This window comes from Cupressus sempervirens, chromosome 5 (assembly GCF_028749045.1).
Source record: "Cupressus sempervirens isolate cs-2001-9-10 chromosome 5, ASM2874904v1, whole genome shotgun sequence".
Lineage (NCBI taxonomy): Eukaryota > Viridiplantae > Streptophyta > Pinopsida > Cupressales > Cupressaceae > Cupressus > Cupressus sempervirens.
This window is the reverse complement of record NC_143122.1, coordinates 288,648,932-288,654,868: the sequence shown is the minus strand read 5'-3', so window position 1 is coordinate 288,654,868 and position 5,937 is coordinate 288,648,932. Positions and strand designations below refer to the sequence as shown.

Sequence of the window (5,937 nt, the reverse complement as noted above, 5' to 3'; positions counted from 1 at the left end):
CAATTATATTTCGTCATTACGTCTTCCTTCAAAATGCCAACTCCTTTTGTAGTTTTTTTTCTTTCTTTCTTTTCGTCATCTTATTGTTTAATTTTCTTTTTGGCCTTTACGTCGTTTTGTCTCTGCTCATCTGGTGCCTCTTTCTTAGATGCCACTTTCTTAGATTTGCACCATACACATTCTTTTGAAGATCCTTTCTGTGTATGCCAATCCCTAGGTGTTCTAGAAACCTTGTGCTATTTATGCCTTTTTGTCATTTGGTTTTCCTTCCTTTGTGTGGCCGCCTTTGATTCCTTAGGCAGCCTCACCATGATCAGTTTGGGAAGGATGGGTTGAATGGGTTATCATTATCTTAATGAAAGCCTTGCTTAGTTCATATTAAAAGGATTTACATGGCATTGCCGGCGTGCTTAGAATCTCTCCTGTAGAATCTCCACTATATAATGTCACATAATGGTCTGCAATGCAATGTTCAAATCCACTACACTTTTTATTGTTTCCTCGGTTCATATCTTCTTGTTGGAAAAAATGGCAAGCTATGTTTGCTTGAGCTTACTTTTTGTCTGCATGTTAATAAGTTGTTGCAGTGAGCATGTGGTGGGAGGAGACTCGGAATCCTTGCAAGATTTCTGTGTTGCAGACAAGCAAGGCCCAGGTAAACCCTGATGCACATGGAATTTAGTCTTCTTTTTAATATCGTTTTATGTACTAAGAAAATATAAATATGAATATGAATATGGACAGTTTTTGTGAACGACTTCTCTTGCAAGGACTCCAAAATGGTCTCAGCGGAGGACTTCTTCCTCAGAGGGCTGGGAGAAGAAGGGAATATGAACAATGCTGCAGGTTCTAACGTAACTGTGGCCAATGTTAACTAGATAGTGGGGTTAAACCATCTGGGTATATCTATGGTATGCATTGACTACGCCGTGGATTCAATCATTCCTCCTCACAGCCACCCACGAGCCACCAAGATCCTAATTTTACTTAGAGGAGAACTATTAGTGGGTTCATCGACATGACAAACAAGTTCCACAGCAAAATGTTGAAGAAGGGAGATATGTTTGTGTTTCCAAAGGGGTTGCTTCATTTCCAACGGAATGTGGGGCACAAAAATGTAACGGCCATCACCGCATTGAGCAGCCAGAATCTAGGAGTTCAGGTGACTGCCAACTCTCTCTTTGCAACGAATCCTCTGATTCTAGATGGAGTATTAAACAGTCGTCGATTTCATTCAGGAAAAGTTCGCGTGATTTAGCTCCTTATTTCCATTCCTTGTTTATCATTCCTCATCTGTAGTAAATGTAAGAACTGGCCTTAATCTTGAAAAGGCCAATGAAATAAGATTGATGATTATTATTTTTCTTATGCGCACCTTAATAACTTCAGATGTCAATCATGTCAATGTCAATGAAATGAATAACTAAACTATGTAACAGGTTGTTGTTGTAATGAGTTCCAGTTTAGTGCAGTGAGAGATCAATGCAATATCACTAAACAGGACCAAGTCATAAACTTGACTTACTTCAGATGCCAATAATGCCAATGTCAAGGAAATGAACAACTAAACTATGTATTGATCAATGCCAATCATGCCAATGAAATGAACAACTAAACTATATATTAAACAATGCCAATCATGCCAATGAAATGAACAAGTAAACTATGGATAGATCAAGTATGTATAGATCCATGCCAATCTTGGCTCTTATCTATGCATAGTTCATCTACATATAATACTATACTATAATAGTTCATCATCTATACTAATAACAATAAAATGTACAACTATATCAATAGTTTACGTGGTCATAAACTATGGATAGATCAAGTATGTATAGATCCATGTGATACCATTAAACATAGGCAACTCACAAATATGAATTACTTTAGATTTCAATCATGCCAATGCCAATGAAATGAACAACTAAGCTATGTAATAGTCTATTGCCAGTCTACTTAGCAAACTAGTCAATATGTGCTCAATAATGGGTTCCACTTTAGTGCTCAGAGAGATGAATGCAATATCATTAAATAGAGCCAACTCATAAACTAGAATTTTTGTAGATGCTAATCATGCCAATATCAATGAAATGAACAACTAAACTATGTATTGATCAATGCCAATCATGCATAGATCAAATATGTATATATTGTAGTTAAAGCTTTGATTATTTGTAGCAATATCAATGAAATGTACAACTATATCAATACTTTATGAGGTCATAAATAGAGCCAATTCATAAACTGGAATTTCTTCAAATGTCAATCATGCCAATGTCTATTAAATGAACAACTAAACTATGTATTGATCAATGCCAATCATGCCAATGAAATGAACAACTAAACTATGGATAGATCAAGTAAGTATAGATCCATACAATACCATTAAATAGAGACAACTCATAAATTAGAATTACTTCATATGCTAATCATGCATAGGTCAATTATGTATGTATCATTGTTAAAGCTCTTAGTAGCAATATCAATGAAATGTACAACTATAGAAATACTTTACGAGGTCATAAATAGAGCCAACTCATAAACTAGAATTTCCTCAAATGTCAATCATGGCAATGTCTATGAAATGAACTACTAAACTATGTATTGATCAATGCCGATATTGCCAATGAAATGAATAACTAAACTATGGATAGACCAAGTAAGTATAGATCCATTCAATACCACTAAACAAAGAGAGCTCATAAATTGGAACTACTTCAAATGCCAATCATGCCAATGCCAATAAAATGAACGACTAAACTATGTAACAATTTGCTACCAGCCTACTTAGCAAAATAGTTAATATGTGCTCAATAATGAATTCCAGTTTAGTGTTATCAGAGATCAATGCAAAACCATTAAACAAAGGCAACTCATAAACAATAATTTTTTCAAATGCCAATCATGCCAATTGCAATAAAATGAACTAAACTATGTAATAGTTTTTTGCCAGACTACTTAGAAAAATTGTTGAAAGTAGCAGTTACTAGCTGAAATAGCTAAATTGAACCAAATGTCATTGCAATCCAATCCACTTTCTCCACCTCAACCATCATCAAGAACCCTTTGGCTCTTTCATGTTGAAGCATGAAGGTGTCATGTGATTCAAGGAAATCACCTCAACTTAGTTCAGGGACAACTTTGAGAGTAGTATATAGAACACTTAAAACTTTATCCTCTTCAAATTTATCCATTTTTACAATCTGAGGCTTATCGAGGCCATCTTTGAGTTCCTTCATAGTTTCGCATATCACATCCAATGATTCAACCACAGTTGTCTTCTTCCTCTTTCCCCTCTTTGATGATGGTGGTGGAGTACCTCTACCACTTGCACTTGACTAATTGGAATGATAAAACTCTTCATCCAAATCCAGGTAGCTGTCAAGAGGTGTATCACAACTAGTATCATCCTCTTCAAGTGGGTGGAATGCATCATTCATAGGGTGCCCTTCTTCAGCATCAAGAGGTGTTGTAGCTACATACCCTTAAGCAATGTCATTGCCAACAATTACAGCCAACTCATTGAAATATTGGAAGGCTGACCTCTTATACATTTTTGTATTTTTGAATTCTCTCCTCTACATATAAGCATAAACAAATGGATTAGGTTGTTAGTCTTTTATTATTAAAATAAGAAGGCACTATCTTTTCAATCAAAAGAGTACAAAGATCATCCTACCTTCAAAAGGTCATCCCACATAGAATCCTTAGCATTCATGGTTTAAGTTGCTTCATTTCAAGCAAACCCACTTGTATTTTTCAAGTCCGTCATTACTCAGTATCCTGCTTTCCATGGTTTTAGCTTATTCTTAAAATTATCCCATGATAGATTCAAGTTCATCTTTGCATTGAATGTTCTCTCTATGGCAGTCCATGCTTCTTTTTTAAAACCACCTTCACCCTTTCATTCAAGATGAACTTGTTTGAGGATAAAGTCTATAAACTTGTATTCCATCTATTTTGTTCACATTATCTTCTTTGAAGAAGAGGATTTGTTGCTCGCACTAACGAATCCATCCATATTGCTGAAACTATTAGGAGAATACATCTCGCTCACACTAATAGGTTTGTTCATGCTCTTCATGAGCTTAGTAGATTTCATTTTCTACAATTTTTTTTCACAAAGAATATATTGTTGTCATTGCTTTAAACGTATTACAATTTAAACTAATCATATGATTAAAATTGAAATTTAATGTTGTTTAAATTTAAATGGAATGCAACAAGGACTAACATTAGAAAAATAGGATTTTTAGTAAATTTGTTGTTCTCTTGTTATTAGTAGGCTTATCATATTCATCATTTGGTACTCCTTGTTGTATTTCATTTAAACATCCTAATGCAACAAGGCTACGAGAGCTATCATTTGTAATATATCCTAATGCAATGAGGCTAACATATTTAATAGGTACAAACATCAGAAGAAGGAAATCATCCATCATTGTGTATGCATACATCACTTTAATTAAATAAAACACATTGTTCCATAAAATTTTAATTATTATCAAGATCTATAAGCTTCCCACATCCTACTTGATAAAATATTCAATAAGTATAAACGTATTGCAATTTAATCTAATCATATGATTGAAATTGAAAGTTAATGTTGTTTAAATTTAAATAGAATGTAGCAAGGACTAACATTAGAAAAATAGGATTTTTAGAAAATTTGCTATTCTCTTGTTATTAGTGGGCTTATAATCTTCATCATTTGGTACTCCTTGTTGTATTTCATTTAAACATCCTAATGCAATAAGACTAAGAGGGCTACCAATTTTACTAAATCCTAATGCAATAAGGTTAACATATTCAATAGGTATAAACATCAAAAAAAGGAAATCATCCATCATTGTATAAAACACATCATCCCATAGAAGTTCAATTATTCTTGGGATTTATAATCTTCCCACATCCTACTTGCTATATCTTCTCAAAATTGTGCCCACTTATTTCTATCCTCCTGAGACAACCCATTTGTCTCAAACACTAGTTCCTCTATCCTATTATGATCATCTTCCTCTTCAATAACTACTTCCAATGGAAGGGCATCCTCTATTGTAATGAAATTGTGAAGTATGCAACATGCCAAAATAATATAGGATTGTGTCACATGTTACCATAAGATGTTACATGTCACAAGATTAGAAAATGTTGCTTTAGAATACCAAATGTACATTCTACTACATTTCTATATGAGGAGTGTCTATGGTTGAAAAACTCATGTGCAGAGTTTATTGGGTTTTCTCTTGACCACTCTTTCAAGTGGTAGCATGTACACCAATAAGGAGTTAGAAATCTAGGTGCATTTGGATATCCAACATCCACTAGAAAATATTTTCCTAGATAAAGAAAGTATATTGTCAATACTTGAAACATTTAGCTACTCTTAACTATATTAAAATGTGATTTTGCTTACTAGGGGAATTACAAGTGGATTTTCTCTAGACATAGCTAATGCTAGAGCACAACTATCTGCAACAAAGCTTTCCCAACTAGCAAGGGAATACTGAAACTTAAAATCAAAGGAGTAGACATCGATAACATTTTGCAATATGTTCCATTTTCTATCATGATATTGACCCTATATGTTAGCATTGACTTGCACTAGAATATGGGTTTCATCAATAGCTCCAACACAATCCTATGGGATAAGTGATACAGGAGCATCTTGGGTTGATGTGTTATCCTATTCATTTGTCTTCATTTTGGTAGTTGTTACCAAGTTGTGCAACAATTGTTGAGGGCCAGTAATTTTGTAGTTTAAGCTAAGTTGAGGTTATCCCATGTCATGTTAACATTCGGGTTAGCATGTTATCCCATCTCACTTTGTAGTGTGTGTCGAGTTCCATTATTTATACTGATCTGATTAAGGATCTAGGACTATTAGAGAGGAATGCTAACTAATTACATAAAGTTAATTTAAACCTTTAATGA

General features: G+C 34.0%; 1 pseudogene; it reads left to right on the top strand.

Moving 5' to 3' along the window:
- Positions 1-528: 528 nt before the first annotated feature.
- LOC149555704 (putative germin-like protein 2-3) lies at positions 529-1,258 on the top strand (annotated as a pseudogene).
- The last annotated feature ends 4,679 nt before the right edge of the window (positions 1,259-5,937 follow it).